General features: G+C 49.5%; 1 protein-coding gene across 3 annotated transcripts in view; it reads left to right on the top strand.

Annotated features, from left to right (window-relative positions):
* Positions 1–20,918, top strand: part of vps8 (VPS8 subunit of CORVET complex) — a 1,010,867-nt gene that overhangs the window by 659,006 nt on the left and 330,943 nt on the right. The window lies entirely within an intron of this gene.

Raw genomic sequence — 20,918 nt, 5'->3', positions numbered from 1 at the left:
CAGAGTGCCTAAACATTGTGTGGTAGTTGGTATTAGGGGTAATACCGGTACCCAGGTTGATGCTGTAAGACCATTGGTGTGGGAGGTACCTGAGACAGCAATATCACTGGTGAAGCCTGCCGGCTGGTTCCGCCCAGTAAGGCGGAGTATAAGAGCCTGTGTCTCCCCAGCAGCTGTACCTGCGCTGCTGGGGGAAATATCCAGTCCAATAAAGCCTTCAATTGTCATCCAATCTCGCTTCTGGAGTTATTGATCGAGCATCAATTTATTGGACTGGATTTTAAAGAATGGAGCTCCGAATCAAGCCAGAGTGTCTGTAACTCAGCCCCCACGTGGCACACTCAGTGGCAACCTTCAAACACTGGCTGGCGTGCTTCAAAGGGTACCTCAGGACGGCCACGACTACACCGTCGGAGGACCAGAAACTGCAAGTTCTCCACTCGAGGGTGAGCCCAGAGATCTACACCCTCATCGAGGATGCGGACTATTTCGAGGCCGCAATGACCCTGCTGAAAGGACACTATATCCGCCCAGTAAACCAGGTCTACGCCCGACATCTGCTCGTGACGAGGCGACAAATCCCCGGGGAATCGCTGGAGGAATTCTACTGTGCGCTCCTGGTGTTAGGTAGGAACTGTGACTGCCCACAAGTTGCAGCCAGTGAACACACAGAACGTTTGATCCATTACGCATTCGCTGCAGGTATGCTGTCCTCCCAAATCCGCCAGCGGCTGCTAGAAAAAGAGACACTGGGCCTCATGGAGGCGCGGGCCCTTGCTAGCTCACTGGATGTGGCCTCCCGAAACGCCCGCGCTTACGTACCCGACCGCGCGGCGGTCCCTAGGAAACCCCCCGCGGCCGACTCCAGTGCATCCCCCATCCCCCCACAAGCTTGTGCTGCACGGCTACCAGGCAACCCCGGGGGGCGCCACTGCTATTTTTGTGGGCAAGCCAAACACCCCTGACAGCGCTGCCCGGCCCGCTCCTCCACCTGCAAAGGGTGCGGCAAAAAAGGCCATTTTGTGGCAGTATGCCAGGCCCAGGCGGTCGCCGCGTCCTCCGGGGGCGAACCGGGACCGCCACCCCAACTCCCTCCATGAGCCACGTGCGGCCAGCTGGCGCCTTCTTCCGGTTCCAGAGCCACGTGCGGGCCCTGGGCGCCGCTATTTTGTTCCCCAGGGACCATGTGTGACGGATGGGCGCCGCCATCTTGCACACCCCCAGCCATGCGTGACCAGTGGGCACCGCCATCTTGGCTGGAGTCTCAGGACCCCGATTCGGATGAACACGCACCGCCTGAGGAAAGCCTCCAACTTTTGCCACGACTTGCCTCGGTGACCCTGGACCAGTCTCGGCCCCGAACGCTCTCGACCGCGACGACGACCGTGCTCATCAATGGGCACAAAACATCCTGCCTGATCAACTCCGGGAGCACAGAGAGCTTCATAAACCCCAACACGGTAAGGCGCTGTTCTCTTCCCATCCACCCAGTTAATCAAAAAATCTCCCTGGCCTCCGGGTCTCACTCTGTAGAGATCAAAGGGTTCTGCGTAGCAACCCTCCCGGTCCAGGGAATGAAATAAAAAAAATTCCGCCTCTACGTCCTCCTTCTTCTCTGCGCTGCCACGCTCCTAGGGTTAGATTTCCAATGTAACCTCCAGAGTTTAATGAAGCACGATCAATTGCACAAAGACTAAAGTTGGGTACAACTGTGGCTTTATTACAGTCAGATGCGTGGCCTCCTGCTGCAGCTGGCGAAATGGCAGGCACTGGAGGTCATGCATATTTATACAGTTCTCCGTGGGCGGAGCCAGCCGGCAGGAACTACCGGCGAACCTGTAGTGCAGGTCCTACCTTACATCTCCTATTACAGTGATTCACCACATTCACCCCCTGTTAAAAATGAGTCCGGCAGGGGTGACGTGAAACTATATACAATTAGTGCAATTATGTACAGTGGTAGCGAAAGAAAAGTCCATGTTGATGGTCCGGAGTCCGTCAAAGGATCAGCCGGTCCGGTGCTTTGGTGCTTCATTGGGAGCGGCGTAACGGTGGCGGCGAAGTCGGTGCTGGCAGTGGTGGCGGTGCTGATGCTGGCCAGTCATCAGGGAACTCCGAGAGCGTGCTGAAGTCCTCTTTGTCCTCTTGTGCGGAAAAGTGAAGGGGGGGGGTGGTCTGGTGGGGTCAATATTGGCAGCGCGGTGGGAGGTGGGGGGGGGCTCAGCTGGACGGCCCTCCAAACCGTCCCATTCTCCCGTTCTACTTGCCCGTTTCCCCGGGGGTTGTAGCTGGTCATCCTGCTGGAGACTATACCCCTGCTGAGCAGGAACTGACGCAGCTCATCGCTCATGAATGAGGATCCCCTGTCACTGTGAATGTAGGCGGGGAAACCGAACAGAGTGAAGATGGTGCTGAGGGCCTTGATGACGGTGGCAGACGTCATATCGGGCCATGGGATGCCGAAGGGGAATCTGGAGTATTCATCGACCACACTGAGAATGTACGTGTTACGGTCGGTGGAGGGGAGGGGCCCTTTGAAATCCACGCTGAGACGTTCAAAGGGGTGGGAAGCCTTCACCAGGCGCGCACGGTCCAGCCGGTAGAAGTGCGGCTTGCACTCCGCACAGACCTGGCAGTCCCTGGTGACTGTCCTTACTTCCTCGACGGAGTAGGGCAGATTGCGAGCTTTGACTAGAAGGTACAATCAAGTGACCCCCGGGTGACAAAGGCTGTCGTGTAGGGCTCGGAGTTGGTCCACTTGTGCGCTGGCACATGTACCTCAGGAGAGGGCGTCTGGCGGCTCATTGAGTTTTCCGGGGCGATACAAGATCTCGTAATTATAGGTGGAGAGCTCAATTCTCCACCGCAAGATTTTATCATTTTTGATCTTGCCCCATTGTGTGTTATTGAACATGAAGGCTACCGACCGTTGGTCCGTAAGGAGAGTGAATCTCTTACCGGCCAGGTAATGCCGCCAATGCCGCACAGCTTCAACGATAGCTTGGGCCTCCTTTTCGACGGATGAGTGTCGAATTTCCGAGGCATGAAGGGTGCGGGAAAAGAATGCCACGGGTCTGCTTGCCTGGTTTAGAGTGGCGGCAAGGGCGACGTCTTAAGCATTGCTTTCTACTTGGAAAGGCAGTGACTCGTCCACTGCGCGCATCCCGACCTTGGCGTATTACTTCGCACCAAAGTCCCTGACCAATCTCCCTTCCCAACTCCTCTTCCCATTTCTGCTTTATCCTTTTCATTCAGGCCGTGCCTTTCTCTCCCAACCCTCCATAGATAGTCCCAATCCTACCATCCGCCCCTTATCCTGGAGCAACATTTCCTCCAGAAGCGTATACTACGGTACCTGAGGGAATGAAGGAGCTCCTTGCGCGCAATCCCGCACGTGCCAATCCCTAAACTGACTCCCCGTTGGTAGCCTACACTCCTCCCTCAGTTCCTCTAATCCAGCAAACTTCTCCTCTGCAAACATGTCCCTGATCCACATTAGCCCTCCACCTCCAAAACAACCCATCCATTCCCCCCAGCATAAACCTAAGATTCCCACACAGTGGAGTCATCACCGACATGTGCCCCAGTTGCCTCCTCAGCTGGTTCAAAAATTTTTATAGACAACTCCACCACTGGATTCCTCGTATACTTCCTCGGGCCTTCACCAGAGCCCTCCGACTCGTCACCTTGCAACCCCTCCCTCCCGGCACCACCGTCTCACCTTCTCCTCATGCGTCCAGTAATAATGCAACGAATTGGGGAGCGCCAGCCCCTTTCCAGCCTTAACGCATCTACCCTCCGAAAAACATCTGATGCTGGTGTCTGAATTTACATTTTGTACCTTGTGTTGCCCTGTTATGTATTTTCTTTTTATTTTCATGTACCTACTGATCTGTTTGAGCTGCTCGCAGAAAAATACTTTTCACTGTACCTCGGTACATGTGACAATAAACAAATCTAATTCAATCCAATCCAATCCAAAAAATACCTTGGGAGGAAGAGCGGAAGGGACTGAAACACAAACTGGAATCTTGGCAGCATGTTCATCTTCACCACCTGCATCCTCCCTGTCAACGTCATGTACACCGTATCCAACCTTTTAAGATCCCCTTCACCTCCTCCACCAACCCTGTCAAGTTCAGCTTCTGCATTGTGGCCCCTAATGTGTTACTTGGATGCCCAGGTACTGGAACTGCTCCCTTGCCACCTTAAATGGCAGAGCTGCAGGTTAGCCGCAGGAGAGCCCATCTCAGAAACAAAAGGCAGTAAGGGGCAAAGTGTACGGCAGAGAAGCCATCGTCAAAAATCAAAAAGGGCGAGAGTACAAGGTACAGTGACTGAGGGGAGCTCAGTGAATAGGACCAGTAATACTAAAAGAAATAAAACGGGAAGTGAAAACATCAATGGAAAGCGACGCGGCAGGTTGTTTCATGAAGATATGGGTTCAACGACAAGGAAAATTAGGAGAAAATTAAGATGAAAAATAACGTAGGAGAGGTTACTGATCGAGGTGTTAAGATTCAGAACAGAGGTAAAAAAGCCAACATAAGTGTACTTTACCTGAATGCTCGTAGTATTTGGAACAAGGTAAATCAGTTGATGGCGCAATTCATCGTGAATAACTATGATTTAGTGGCCATTACTGAAACATGGTTAAAGGATGGTCACGACTGGGAGTTAAATATCCAAGGGTATCAAACTATTCGGAAGGACAGAGTGGATGGTAAGCGAGGTGGTGTAGCTCTGTTATTTAAGGATGACATCCGGGCAATAGTAAGGGATGGCATCATGCTATGGAGGATATGGTTGAATCTATTTGGGTGGAAATCAGGAATAGTAATGCGAAAAAGTCACTGATAGGAGTAGTCTATAGGCCACCAAATAGTAACATTATGGTGGGGCAGGCAATAAACAAAGAAATAACGGATGCATGTAGAAATGGTACAGCAGTTACCATGGGGGATTTTAATCAGGGTTAACCAGGTCTGTCAAGGCAGCCTTGAGGAGGAATTTATAGAATATATCCACGATAGTTTCCGAGAACAGTATGTAATGGAACCAACGAGTGAACAAGCGGTCCTAGATCTGGTCCTGTGTAATGAGACAGGATTGATTAATAATCTCATAGTTAGGGATCCTCTCGGAAGGAGCGATCACAATATGGTGGAATTTAAAATACAGATGGAGGGTGAGAAGGTAAAAATCAAACACTAGTGTTTTGCGCTTAAACAAAGGAGATTACAATGGGATGAGAGAAGAACTAGCTAAGGTAGACTGTGAGCAAAGACTTTATGGTGAAACAGTTGAGGAACAGTGGAGAACCTTCCAAGCTATTTTTCACAGTGCTCAGCAAAGGTTTATACCAACAAAAAGGAAGGACACCAGAAAGAGGGAAAATCGACCGTGGATATCGAAGGAAATAAGGGAGAGTATCAAATTGAAGGAAAAAGCATACAAAGTGGCACAAAGATTAGTGGGAGACTAGAGGACTGGGAAATCTTTAGGGGGCAACAGAAAGCTACTAAAAACGCTATAAAGAAGAGTAAGATAGATCATGAGAGTAAACTTGCTCAGAATATAAAAACAGATAGTAAAAGTTTCTACAAATATATAAAACTAAAAAGAGTGGCTGAGGTAAATATTGGTCCTTTAGAGGATGAAAAGGGATATTTAATAATGGGAGATGAGGAAATAGCTGAGGAACTGAACAGGTTTTTTGGGTCGGTCTTCACAGTGGAAGACACACATAACATGCCAGTGACTGATAGAAATAAGGCTATGACAGGTGAGGACCTTGAGATGATTGTTATCACTAAGGAGGTAGTGATGGGCAAGTTAATGGGGCTAAAGGTAGACAAGTCTCCTGGCCCTGATGGAATGCATCCCAGAGTGCTAAAAGAGATGGCTAAGGAAATTGCAAATACACTCGTGATAATTTACCAAAATTAACTAGACTCTGGGGTGGTCCCGGCGGATTGGAAATGAGCAAACATGGCACCACTGTTTAAAAAAGGAGGTAGGCAGAAAGCGGCTAATTATAGGCCAGTGAGCTTAACTTCGGTAGTAGGAAAGATGTTGGAATCTATCATCAAGGAAGAAATAGCGAGGCATCTGGATGGAAATTGTCCCATTGGGCAGACCCAGCATGGGTTCATAAAGGGCAGGTCGTGCCTAACTAATTTAGTGGAATCTTTTGAGGACATTACCACTGCGGTAGATAACGGGGAGCCAATGGATGTGGTATATCTGGATTTCCAGAAAACCTTTGACAAGGTGCCACACAAAAGGTTGCTGCATCAGATAAAGATGCATGGCATTCAGGGGAAAGTAGTAGCATGGATAGAGGCTTGGTTAATTAATAGAAAGCAAAGAGTGGGGATTAATGGGTGTTTCCCTTGTTGGCAATCAGTAGCTAGTAGTGTCCCTCAGGGATCAGTGTTGGGCCCACAATTGTTCACAATTTACATAGATGATTTGGAGTTGGGGACCAAGGGCAATGTGTCCAAGTTTGCAGGCGCCACTAAGATGAGTGGTAAATCAAAAAGTGCAGAGGGATTTGGATAGGTTAAGTGAATGGGTTAGGGTCTGGAAGATGGAATACAAAGTTGACAAATGTGAGGTTATCCATTTTGACAGGAATAACAGCAAAAGGGATTATTATTTAAATGATAAAATATTAAAACATGTCGCTGTGCAGAGAGACCTGGGTGTGCTAGTGCATGAGTCGCAAAAAGTTTGTTTACAGGTACAACAGGTGATTAAGAAGGCAAATGGAAGTGCCTCTACCCCCTCAATTGCCTTTGACCAGTCGTTCTGCATTCCCTTAGGCTGCTGCCAAAATTTGTCCTTAATGAAGCTCATCAACTGCTCCATTGCAGCTTTCCAGTCACCGTCGAACCTTCCCCCTCCACCATGTTTATACTTGATGCTGCTCCATGAGTCTCCTCCAACACTTAAGCCAAGGCTCTCACTGTCTTCTGTCAAGTTTGGTAACCTGCAGACATGTCCATCCAGGGTAGAATTTATCCCCCCCCCCACTCTCCGCACAACCTTTCCGCTGAAATTTCCCAAAGTTCGGGTAAAAGGGGCACCATGTTTGCGACCATTCAATCCATGGCAGCCACCAGAAGTCATTTAGACAGAGTTTTGATCAACAAGGGAGTCGAGAGTTATGGGGCAGAGGCAGGAAAGTGGAGCTCAGTCCACATCAGATCAGCCATGATCTTACCAAATGGCAGATCGGGCGCGAGGGGCCAGAAAGCCTACTCGTCCTTATTCTTGTGTTTTTGAGCTAGCCAGTGTTAATTTTACTTTGCACAATTGAAAACAGCCTGTCACATACTCTATATTCAGCAACTTTCTTCACTGCTCCATTCTTTCATTAGCGGATATGGATAAGGGTCACACCTGTGAAAATTGCTCATTGCTGCAAAAATGAGATAAAGACATCAAACAGTCAAATCAGTCACAGCAGTGATACTTTCATGTTACCTGAAGTGATTTCCTGCTGTGGTTTTGCTGGGTGGCATCTTACATTTAATAAGCTTGTGACTGTGGAACCAGTGATATTAAAGGGACAGCTGTGCATTTTCAACATTACTTTCAAATGAAACTACAGGGCTAATTTGAACCACAATAAAGGGTTGTGTTGGGTTGGTGGGATATTAACATTTTTACAATCTCAAACCGACCCCAACCCAACTCAAACCTGGCCACATCCGGGTTTAATGGAGGCATGACAGGGAGTGGGTCATTATCACATTGCTGTTTGTTGGATCTTGCTGTGTACCAATTGGCTGCCACGTTTCCTACACTGCTACAGTGACTACACTTCCCAAGTTCTTCATTGGCTGTAATTACTATCTGAATGCAACTCTTCCTTTGCACTCCATGGGAGTGGGAAGCTGATGCAATCCCATAAATATCCAGGTTCTGAGGCAAAACTTCATAGGAGCCATGTGCTGGCAATGTAACAGTGGAGGCTTCTAACAAACTGTGTTAATCCTTAAACAACAAATCTTCCAGCAAAATCTGCAACACTAACTATTATGAAGGATGCCTGGAACATGCTGCCCTTTATTCTGAAGTCGGCATTTTGTGAGGCGTGCAGCTTAAACAAGGCAAAACCTTGTTAATTAATTACGATACCTAGAAGCGTAGGTACAGAGAGACCCACGAGTGCATGTTCACCAGTGCCTGAAGTTACCTGGGCAGGTAGATAAGGTGGTTAAAAAGGCACGCTGGGATACTTTATTACCTGAAACTTAGAATATAGGTACAGAGAGGCAGTGACGTAGTGGTATCATCGCTGAACTAGTATTCCAGACACCCAGGATTCGAATCCCACCACCGACAGATGGTGAATTAGAATTAAAAGTCGAATGATGACCATGAAACCATTGTTGATTGTCGGAAAGGAAACCAGCCCATCCTTACCTGGTCTGGCATACATGTGACTCCAGATGCAAAGCAATAAGGTTGACTCTAAAATGCTCCTTCAATTAGGAATGGGCACTAAATGTTGGTCCAGCCAGCAATGCCCCTATCGCATGAAATATTTTTTTAAAAGGTTATGTTGGCACAGTTAGAACACCATTAAAAGCTAGACTATGATTAAGGTACTGTGTACAATTCTGGTCATTTCATTACTGAAAGAATGTTGAGGGGATTTACCAGCGTGTTGCCAGGAATAGAAAATTTGAGCTATGCGGAGATTTTGGATTAGCTGAAGTTGTTTTCTTTGGAACAAAGGTGACTAATGGAGACCTATTAGAGGAATCTAGATAGAGTGGATAGGAAAGACCTAATTCCGTCAGCAGGAGGGGCAATAACCAGAGGGGAGTTGAGGAGAATTTATTTATGTCCAGAAGGTGATGGGAGCCTGGAGCTTGCTGGCATTTAAGGTTTTTTGGAGCAAAAATATATTTAATTCTAAAATATCTGAAAGAACATTGCAAACATTTCAAAATGACCATCACACAAAGTGCAACAGTATTCAGGTTCTCTCCATGCATCATGTTGCACCCTGGGCTGCTTCAATACAATTGTGATAAATATAATATTCACCATTCTTAGATACATCAGAGTTCTTATTGACAATAATATGTAATATATTAACTATAGTCTATGGCATTATTCATTTGTGGTACTATAGTACAAATATTTCTTATTTCTTATTGTGTTCTAGACCAGAACTTTTTTTGAACTCAAATCAACTGACTTGATTAATCACAGTAACCCTGGACACTTGCTCTGCCATAGTTGCAGCATTTACAGGCTGGAAATAAACATGTGCACTGTAATGTTTGAAGTTCTGAAATATTTATATTTTCACTAATCATTTATGAGCTGGAGCAGATGTATGTTATATTTCGAACAGGGTTTGTCATCTATTCATTGAAATGTAATTTTATCACTATTATATATTATTGAAAGTATTATTGTTGTAGAAAGTAGAAGTTTTAGAATCATTATCAGGAATTAATATCAGGATAAGGATCTTCCATTTTAGAATTACAATAGAATTACACAATAGAAACAGATCGTTCAGCACAAAGTTGCATCATGTTTTTATAATCCCGGTAGAGATAGATAACTTTTTAAAAGAAAGGAATCCCTACAATATCAACGGAAATAACGAGGGACAAGATTTCACTTTTAAAGACTTTTATTGTAACAAATAAACTGAAAGCAATCTAGATCAAACATTAATTAGCAGGGAACTGATACATCAAACTAAAGAAAAAAGTAAGATAATTAACTAACTAAAGCCACCAGAATATGTTACAAAATGTATTTACTCTGCGCCATGCTTCTGGCAGACATGATGTGGAGATGCCGACGCTGGACTGGGGTGAGCACAGTAAGACGTCTTACAACACCAGGTTAAAGTCCAACAGGTTTGTTTTGAATCACGAGCTTTTGGAGCACTGCTCCTTCCTCAGGTGAATGAAGAGGTAGGTTCCAGAAATATATATAGACAAAGTCAAAAGTGCAAGACGATACTTTGAATGCGAGTCTTTGCAGGTAAAGACTCACATTCAAAGTATCGTCTTGCATTTTTGTCTTTGTCTATGTATATTTCTGGAACCTACCTCTTCTGGCAATAACGAGACAAACTTCAAACTCGCTCCAAGCTGTTCAGCAGAGGTTCAGTGCTCCCTGGCACACCATGTCGAAACTTCAAGAGCAGGATTCTTGATTGGCTGATGCAAAATCGCGAAACTCAATTGGGCAAAGAATAGGTTCCGACGGCAAATTCGCAACGGGCGGCGATTTGACGCCAAATCGCAATTCTCCGTCACCTCGACCGGGGCGTCAATGTGTTCCGGAATTCACCTACAGTAAACACCGTTTGCATGTCATTAGCGGGCCTGACCCGGTATTCTCCGGGGCCTCCACGATTCTCTGCCTCCAATGGGCCGAGTTCCCAACGGCGCAGTTCAGTTGTGCTTTTAAATCGCGAAAACAGCGTTGTGGCTGATGAGGGAGAGAAAGAAGAGGTAGGACATATAGGCACGACTGTGGGCTGCCGGGCCAGACACTGGACAGGCTGGCTGGGGTTGGGGGGGCCCAACCGGGGGAAGTGGGGTGATGGGGGAACAGGCCGAGTAGCAGGAGTGACCCCCACAGTAGTGGGCAGTGTCCTGTCATGGACCGCCATTGCCTGCAAGGAAGGCTTCTTGCTGCGCACTCCACTGACCACCCACATTGGCCTGTAGTTCTGCAGCTTGACACCGGCCATATGGGTGCCACGGCACCCCACCCCCCGCCATACCCCTCCCCTCCCACCGGCCGTCACCCGCCGGCAGCCCATCCAGGGCAACGGCCACAGTTGCCTCTATGGGGATGACGGACGGGGGTCGTGGAGCATACCACTGGCAAGGACAGCGCCAGCCATCGGTACCCCTGGCATCAGGGACTACGCTAGGGCCAGAAACTCCGTGATGGCCACCGGGGCCAGGGGTGCAGAGTTGGGGAAGGGGGAATGTAGAGAGGAACGTGCGGGGGCAGAGCCCATTGTGCCAACTGGGGCCACCATGTTGCCCGTTGGAACTGGTTGGGCACAGGTGTACGCACCATGCCTTTCACCCCCTGCGGACAACGGATATTGGAATACAACCAGCAATGGTGGCCTTCCTGCTAATCGCTGCAGCCCTGGAGATGCCCTGCATCTGCACTAGCTGGAGCTACTCGAGGAGGAGTAAGCGGATCATGCAGCAGCGGAGCATGGCACAGAGGGACAGGAGGCAGCCGCCCAGAATGGAAAGCCAGCTGTCCAACAGGCCGAGGAGGAGGTGCCGCATGAGGTCTTGTGTGTACTGGCAACGCTTGTCATTCGAGGACCTGCCGGATCAGGCGTGCTGTCGATGACTCTGGGTGAGCAGGGAGAAAGTGCAACATATCTGCTTGATGATGGCACACCTGGGAACGCAGGGGTGTGTGGGAGGGCACCCGCTCCCGATAGCTGTGAAAGTGCCGGTCGCCCTGAACCTTTATGCCACGGGGTCCTGCCAGACGCTGAGTGGGGACCTGTCCCGGATCTCACAGACCTCGTCCACAGGTGCATCCGGGCCGTCATGAAGGCCCATTATGCCCAGGTGGCTCAATACATCCATTTCAATGTGGACCGAGCCCACCAGATGCCCGGGCAGCGGGATTCGCCACTATCTATTGGATGCCCCGGGTCCAGGAGGTGATCGACTGGATTCATGTCGCCCTACGAGCACCTGCAGATGACAGGCCGCTCTACACCAACCGAAAGGGGTTCCACTCGTTGAACGTGCAGCTGATACGTGACCCATCAGCCTTGCTTCATGCATGTCTGTGCCGATGCCCGGGTACATGCTTCATCCTGCCACACTCGATGCTTCCTGACATATTCGAGATGCCCCCTGCCCCCCTGGCGTGGGGTTAGCTCATGGGCTCCTGCGGTTGTGGCTGATGACACCGATCTAGAGGCCACAGACACGCTGAGACCCGCTACAATGATGGGTGATCGAGCGGTACTTCGGCCTCCTGAAGATGAGGTTAAGGTGCCTGGACCGCTCTGGAGGTGCCCTCCAGTATGATGCTGAGAAGGCCATCCTCATCGTGCCAGCCTCCTGTGTCCTCCAGAGCATCGCGGAGCAGAAGGATGACATGCTGGAGAAGGAGGATGAACGGCAGGCCTTGTCTGACGAGGAGGATGTGGGGAGGGGGAGGATGGATATGGGGCCCAAGCAGGCATGGGAGGCCGCACAACGTGTGGCCAGGGCCAACGCGCACAAGATACTCTGATCGCCTCCAGGTTCACCAACTAGGAGAGGTTGGGGACTGGCCAGAGGCACGGACACTGCATTCCAACCCCACACACCTTTCCTATCCCCTCACCTTGAACCCCTTTGTGATACATACCTGCCACACTATAGATGGGGGCCCTGGGTTGGCAGTAACAGAGGGTCTGGTTCATGGGATGGAGGATGATGGCAACCCACTCTACGATGAGCTCTGGTGCTCTGCATCGTTTGACAACGTCTGACTCCTGCCCACAGTAGCACTTTCCACCGTCCACCTGGGTGATCACTGTATGCCAGCTGGCCAGTCCATCAAACAGTCCCATCGAATCTCTGGGGTGACGATGGTGGGTGGTTGGGGGGAAGATGGTGGGGAGCCCAGACCACCCACAACATACACCCATTCACTGCCCCACCCCCCTCTCTGGCCAGCTCAGACCAGCCCACCCCTCACACCCATCTGACCTTGCATCAAGACAGGTTGTAACAGTGTGAACAGATGCTTAACGTGATTTTTGCCTGAGCCCCTATAACTAAACTATGCCCTGCACCCATGCCAACTTAACCAGTGTCTAACTTTCTGGCCTTACAGCCCTATTGCTATGTCCTGGTGGTTCCCCAGATGGTACATCATGGAGGCGGCCTGCTGTGATTCCCACCATGCGACCTGAGTCCCCATTGGTGGCCGTCATCTGGGGCTATCGGACTGGATGGGCCAAGCTGCTGCTGAGGTGTCCCAGGTGGTGATTTCATAGAATTTACAGTGCAGAAGGAGGCCATTCGGCCCATCAGGTCTGCGCCGGCTCTTGGAAAGAGCACCCTACCCAAGGTCAACACCTCCACCCTATCCCCATAACCCAGTAACCCCACCCAACATTAAGGGCAATTTGGAACACTAAGGGCAATTTATCATGGCCAATCCACCTAACCTGCACATCTTTGGACTTGTGCCATCCTGTTCTGCCTGCTGCATACCAGAAGCACCAGGCACAAGAGGGAGGAGGGGTGGGAAGTCCGAGGTGCTGCAGTGTTCCGGCACCTACCTTGCGGGATCACCGGCATGGGACTCATCCCCTCCTCCTCCCTCAGGGTGCCTGATGGCCCTTGCACTAGCTACTCCATGGGATGGGAGTGCAAGCGGAGTCAACCCCTGAGGCTCCCCCGCCATCTGGCACTGCCAGTCCTGGAGGCCCACTCTGGTCTCAACCAGGGTCTGCATGCTCGCGATTTCCAGGTGGTTCTGGCACATGGCTGCCTGTGAGGCGGCAACCCTGTCCTGGGCCTTGGACATGCCGGAACCGTCGCCCCCATTGCTGACGCAAACCGTGCAGTGTTGGCCTACGTGGCACGCATGGTCAGCACCACCTCGTGCTGCTGCACGCGGTTGGACTCATCCAACTACACCTGCAGGTACTGAATGCTCGCTAACAGTCCCTTGCTCTGCAACTGCAACTGCACAATTGATGGGACTGCCTGTTCATGAAGCCCAAAACTCATCTGGATTGCAGCTAGGCCCTGGGGCGGCCCACCCTCTGACTATCCGCACTCTCGGGTGTTTCTACCTCCCCCTGCTGTACCGGAGCAACTGTGTGGTGCACACCAGATAGTGTACTTCGCTAAAGTGCCCAACCGAGGTCAGTGTCTCTGGGATGGTAGAGGGTGTTGGAGACAGCTGTGACGGGAAGTGAGTTCCAAACCCAAACTCGAGTTCCAGGGTGTTCTGCATCTCAGATGGACGGCTGGCGTCCGATCTGCTCTCAGCGTCGCTGCTCGGCTTATGGGAGCAGGGGGGCGGGGGCTACTCCAGCTGTGGCGCTGACAGGGGCGGGGGACACCAGATGTACCCGCGCCCCATCTCCGAAAGGTCCTGTAATAAGCAAGACAATATGCATGATTAACCGAGGGCCGGGGGAGTGTGGAACGGTTAACTCACGTGTCACTGGGAACCGCATCACAGCAGGATCTCACTTCCTAGCCCACAGCCGAACTCCACCCCGACAATCTTGCTTTCCTCCAGGCCATCAACCATGTACTGAGTCCTCTGCTCTATCATAGTTAGGAGCCGCAGGTCTGGCGGTCCCCCTCCAGTCTTCACCTGCTCCAAGCGGTTGTGGGTGGCCTTCTCCTGGGGGGCAGGGAGGGGGGGTGGGAGCAAACATAAAAAAAAAGTGTTAGACAGTCTGACAGATGCAGCCCGGGGTGGGTAACTGATGGCTTCAGTGGCCAGGGCACCCGGCAGTGGTGGCCGGTACGGGTGCCAATGTGTGCTGCAGGATGGCGGTTCACCCGCCCTCCGGGTGGGGGGGGGGGGGGGGGGGCGGTTGGGTTACGGGTGTGTGGGATGGTGGGGTTAGTGCGAGGGGCAAAATGCTTCCTCCTCTCCCTGGCAGCCCTGAGGAGTTTGCGCAGTTTTTTCCGGCACTGCTGGCCGGTCCGGACGGTATTGCCACTGCGCTCACCGCCTCTGCCACCTGTGTCCAGGCATGGCGAATGGCAGCGGCTGGCAGCCTTCTTCCCAGGCTCCAGCTCGGCGTCCGTGAAGAGTGTGCCGTCTTGCCGGGATGGTGTGTGTGTGGAGTGAAGTGTGTATGTGCGGCTGCAGCTTGTCAGCCTCCTGAGTGTCAATCGTGAATCACCAGCGAATCCGGCACCATTTCTCATTGGAATTGATTGTGTTCCACACGGTGCCGATGATAGCTCCTTAACAGTAGCTGAATCAATCCCGGTGCGGAGCCAGTTTTGGTGTCATGGAACTCCACAAATTCTGCGCCGCCGTCAACACTTCAGAAACGGAGAATCACTCCCCATGTGTTCCGTGACAATTGTTCCACTCTGCCTGAGGTTTCCAGATCTGATTGTCCCCGGCAAGGCAAAACTCAACGGATTCCCCTTTCCCCAAAGTCACATTAGCTGACAATCCAGAATTCTAGAGGTTCCTGTATGATCCCTTTAAATGGTTTAGTTGACTCTGGTAAAACTGTTTTCCTCATCATTTCCTACAGAATATTGCAGACCTGTTCCTGTGAGAATTGCAGTTCTCTTCTCGCTGCTTCTCAGCAGCAGCCATTTGTCTGTTCTGTGTGTTTCTGTGAGAGGCACTATAAACTGCCAATCAGCATCTCAGTGCATTTTTCTTTGAGTTTTTCTTCCTTCCAGAGCTCCAGGAGAACCAGGGAGCAGAGGTGAGTGCAGTGACCATTACGAAGGAGAAGGTTCTGGGGAATCTGAAAGATCTGAAGGTGCATAAGTCGCCTGGACTGGATGGACTACACCCCAGGATCCTAAAAGAGATAGCTGAGGAAATTGTGGAGGCATTAGTGATGATCTTTCAGGAATCACTGGAGGCAGGAAAGGTCCCAGAGGACTGGAAAGTGGCGAATGTAACACCACTGTTTAAGAAGGGAGGGAGGCAGAAGATGGGGAATTATAGGCCGGTTAGCCTGACTTCGGTCATTGGTAAGATTTCAGAGTCTGTTATTAAAGATGAGATCGCAAAGCACTTGGAAGTGCATTGTAAAATAGGACTGAGTCAGCACGACTTTGTCAAAGGGAGGTCGTGTCTGACGAATCTATTAGAGTTCTTTGAGGAGGTAACAAGCAAGTTAGACAAAGGAGAATCAGTGGACGTGATTTATTTACATTTCCAGATGGTCTTTGACAAGGTGCCGCATAGGAGAACTGTTAAATACGTTAAGAGCCCATGGTGTTCAGGGTAAGATCCTGGCATGGATAGAAGATTGGCTGACTGGCAAAAGGCAGAGAGTGGGGATAAAGGGGTATTTGTCAGGATGGCAGCTGGTGACTAGTGGTGTGTCTCGGGGGTCTGTGCTGGGACTACAACTTTTCACAACATACATTAATGATCTGGAAGAAGGTACTGAAGGCACTGTTGCTAAGTTTGCAGATGATACAACAATCTGTAGAGGGATAGGTAGTATTGAGGAAGCAAGGGGTTGCAGAAGGACTTGGACAAGCTAGGAGAGTGGGCAGTGAAGTGGCAAATGAAATACAATGTTGGAAAGTGTGAGGTTATGCACTTTGGAAGGAGGAATTTAGGCATAGACTATTTTCTAAATGAGGAAATGCTTTGGAAAGCAGAAGCACAAAGAGACTTGGGAGTCCTTATTCACGATTCTCTTAAGGTTAATGTGCAGGTTCAGTCAGCAGTTAAGAAGGCAAATGCAATGTTAGTATTCATGTCAAGAGGGCTAGAATACAAGGCCATCAAGAGGGCTAGAATACAAGACCAGGGATGTACTACTGAGGCTGTATAAGGCTCTGGTCAGACCCCATTTGGAGTATTGTGAGCAGTTTTGGGCCCCATATCTAAGGAAGGGTGTGCTTTGGAAAGGGTCCAGAGGAGGTTCACAAAAATGATCCCGAGAATGAAGAACTTGTCCTCTGATGAACGTTTGAGGACCCTGGGCCTGAACTCGTTGGAGTTTAGAAGGATGAGAGGGGATCTTATTGAAACTTACAAGATACTGCGAGGCCTGGATAGAGTGGATGTGGAGAGGATGTGTCTACTTGTAGGAAAAACTAGAACCAGAGGACACTATCTCAGACTAAAGGGACGATCCTTTAAAACAGAGATGAGGAGGAATTTCTTTAGCCAGAGGGTGGTGAATCTGTGAAACTCTTTGACGCAGAAGGCTGTGGAGGCCAAATCACTAAGTGTCTTTAAGACAGAGATATATAGGTTCTTGATTAATAAGGGGATCAGGGGTTCTGGGGAGAAGGCAGGAGAATGGGGATGAGAAGATATCAGCCATGATTGAATAGCGGAGCAGACACGATGGGCCAGGTGGCCTAATTCTGCTCCTAATGTCTTATAGTCTTATGGTCTCATATTTATCTTCCGCATAAGCTGGTTTTAATACCCTGGGTTGTTTTGTTCCCATATCCGTTTCCCTTTTCTTAAATGTTGGTATTATCTACAAATGTACGAATTAGGAGCAGGAGTGGGCCATTCAATCTTTCAAATCTGTTCAAAATTTTGATAAGATTATGTCTGACCTGATTGTGGCATCGACTCTTCCTCCCTATAACCTTTGACTCCCTTGTCGACCAAAAATCTATTAAACTCAGCCTTAAAAATATCCAATGATCTTGCCTCCACTGCTCGCTGAGGAAGAGAATTCCACAGACCCACGCCTCATCTCCACTTAAAATAAGACTCACCCTATTTTTAAATTCTGTCCATAGTACTAGTCTCTCCCATAAAGGGGAACATCCTCTCAGCATCCTCATGTCATGTCTCCATTTAAGTAGTGTACAGCTTTTCTATTCTTCCTGACAGTGGCTAAATTCACATTTTCCCACATTATACTCCCAAAAATCCATTTGAATAGCCCTGCAGAAAATCTGCAGTCTAAGGGTGTGGGGTAGACTATTTGGGACAGGGATGAAGAGAAATCTCTTCACCGTGAGAGTAGTGAGCCTGTGCAATTCATTACCACAGGAGGTAGTTGAGGTCAAAACAGTGTGGATGGGATTCTCCGTTGGCCGACTCCGAAATCGGGGCATGCAATCGGGTAGAGAATAGCTCCCGACGGCGAAATCGCGGCACGCGCCAGTTTGACGCTGAATCGCGATGCGCCGGCTCCCCAAATACGCTGTCAATGCGACGCATGCCACACGTAGTTGAAACTCCGTTTGCATCTCATTAGTGGACCCACCCACGATTCTCCGCCTCCGATGGTCTGAGATTTCGACAGCGCGATCCACGTGTGCTCTCATAAATCGCGAAACTGGCATGGTGGCTGTTGAGAAAGAGGGCGTACGGACAGTGTCCAGCACCGCCATACTTCGCTGACAGCCGTGCCGCTCATCGGGGGGCTTCTGCCAGAACTGGGGGTGGCCAGCAGGTGGGCTGTGGGTTTGGCATGGATGGGTAAGCAGCACCATTACTGCAGCCAACAAGGCAGCCATGCAGCTGCGCATACTGCTGAGAGGCCGCTTTAAACCTGATGACCTGGGTCCTATAGGTGACCCCCCCCCCTCCCGGGGCACCCCCCTGGGGGTCCTCTGGCTCCAGTCGACCCATCAGCTGTATGGGCGCTTAAGCACAACCTGTCCCGTCTTTTAGGCCGCGATCAGTGTGTGTGTGTGGGGGGTGTACTGTTTAAGCGCGGCTGACACTTGTCAGCCCTGCCCATCACGGACCCGGCGATTCCTGCACCGTTTTCCATGGGTTTTGATGGTGTTCCACATGGCGCTGGTGCTAGCCCCTCACCGGTAGCAGAATTGGTGCAGGTCTGGTGCCGATTTTTCTGACGTGAAAGGCCACGGATTCTCCGTTGACGTCAGCATTTAGACTCAGAAACGGAGAATCTGGCCTTATGTTTTCAAGAAGCAGTTAGATATAGCTCTAGAGGTGAAGGGGATTAAAGGATATTAGAGGAAGGAAGGATTAGGCTATTGGGTTGGATGATCAGCTGTGATCATAATGAATGGCAGAGCAGGCTCGAAGGGCCAAATGGCCTCCTCTTCTTATTTTCTACGTTTCTATGTTAACACTGTTGGAATGATCACAAATGACACAAACATGCTGGCTTCTGTGAAAATAGCCTCTGGAAAGCTTTTTGCTGACTGGTGCCACTTACCCCTTCACCTTCTTGATTTAGATGCTCTTTAACAACCACTTAAAAGACCGGTTTGGCACTATTTTCCATTTGCAGTGGAACCTTATTGTTGGAGAACCGCTGAGCTGACAGCAAATGAGCTGACCTCACAATGGCATCTTTTATAAGTTAGCAGAATGCTCCCAGATTGTAACATTCTGGAAGTACTAAAGAGCCAAAGGAGCAAGATTTCTGAAAATTCTGCTGCTTTGTTTTTTTAACAAACAATTTTAATGAGGTATTTTTGGCATTGCACACAGCAACAGTACAAAGAACAATGAACATAGTGCAAGTACCGACTCCCAACTCCCAAGACTCGCCTATTTAACTCCCTATTCTACGCTACTCTAGCCCCCCCCCCCCCCCCCCCCCCCCCACTCCCCCCAGCTGACGATTAATTCTCCGCGATGAAGTCAATGAATGGTTGCCATCTCCAGGCAAACCCTAACAAAAAAACCCTCAAGGCGAACTTAATCTTCTCTAGGCTGAGAAAGCTCGCCATGTCGGTTAACCAGGTCATCGACTTCGGGGGCTTTGAGTCCCTCCAAGCTAATAGTATCCATCTCCGGGCTATCAGGGAGGCAAAGGCCAGAACATCTGCCTCTTTCTCCTCCTGGACTCCCGGATCCTCCGACACCCCAAAAATCGCCACCTCTGGACTCATGCCACCCTTGTTTTCAGTACTCTGGACATGTCGTCCGCAAATCCCTGCCAATATCCCCTAAGTTTTGGACATGCCCAGAGCATGTGGACATGGTTCGCTGGTCCTCCCGCACATTTTACACACCTGATCTTTACTCCAAAGAATCTATTCATCTGGGCCACTGTCATGTGGGCCCGATGGACCAACTTGAATTTGATCAAGCTGAACCTTGCGCATGTAGTGGTCACGTTGACTCTGCTCAACGCGTTCGCCCATAGGCCATCCTTCATCTCACCCGCAAGCTCCTCCTCCCACTTATGCCTCAGCTGCTCGGTCTGCATCTCCTCCGTCCCATAAGTTCTTTGTAAATGTCTGAGACACTCCCCTCTCCCACCCATCCCCTAGACACTACCTTATCCTGGATCCCCCTTAGTGGCAGGAGCAGGAAGGATGATACCTGCCTGCGCAGGAAGTCCCGCACTTGTAAATATCTGAATTTGTTCCCAGTTGCCAACCCAAACTTCTCCTCCAGCGCCCTCAGGCCAGGGAAGCTCTCTTCCAGAAACAGGTCCCCATCCTCTCAATTCCCACCCTTCGCCATACTCGAAACCCCCATCCAAGCTCCCCGGAGCAAATCAGAGTCAGTTGCCAATCAATTGGCACACTTTTGTCATACAGCATAAATGCTGCTTCCCTTGACATTGGTGTCCTGATTGGTGATAAACAAAAAGCTTCAAAGATATGTCTTTTTCAGCAATACTCAAGTTCTGTACTACCAAACTACAAGCATATTCCTAATTAACAGTTCCATTTAGTGCAATAGCAACTTTATTCAATATGAGAGAAACGTGCAATAACGAAATAGTGAGTTTTACTCATCCAGTCAACTCTTGGCAAAGGAGTCTGTTAGCAACGAATCAGCTTGTTGGCTGAGTTTTTATAAGATATTGGTTCCTTCTTGATTTTCGGTTATGCAGACATTTATTACTTCTGCTGATAGTCACCTAACAAAGGTTCGATCAATCTGAATACAGCAATGTGTTACAGTCTCTAACTATCATCAAGTGCTATTTTAAATATGTGCTTCAGTATATTCCAAGTTTACTATATTCTCAACAAAGCTATAAATGGTCAATGCTTAACCTCAAGAACAATAATGATTCGGAGAAATAGAACCACACATCATAAACAAATGTATCCTCCAACACAGTGGATGCTGGGACAGTGAGTAAATTTAAGTAGGAGTTAGACAGATTTTTAGTTGGCAATGGGCTGAAGCATTATGGAAAACAGGCAGGGCGGTAGAGTTAAGGCCAGGGTGAGATCAGCCATGATCGAATGGCGGAGCAGACTCAATTTGCCAAATGGTCTAATTCT

This window comes from Scyliorhinus torazame, chromosome 2, assembly GCF_047496885.1.
Source record: "Scyliorhinus torazame isolate Kashiwa2021f chromosome 2, sScyTor2.1, whole genome shotgun sequence".
Classification (NCBI taxonomy): domain Eukaryota; kingdom Metazoa; phylum Chordata; class Chondrichthyes; order Carcharhiniformes; family Scyliorhinidae; genus Scyliorhinus; species Scyliorhinus torazame.
This window is presented reverse-complemented; position numbering and strand designations above follow the sequence as displayed.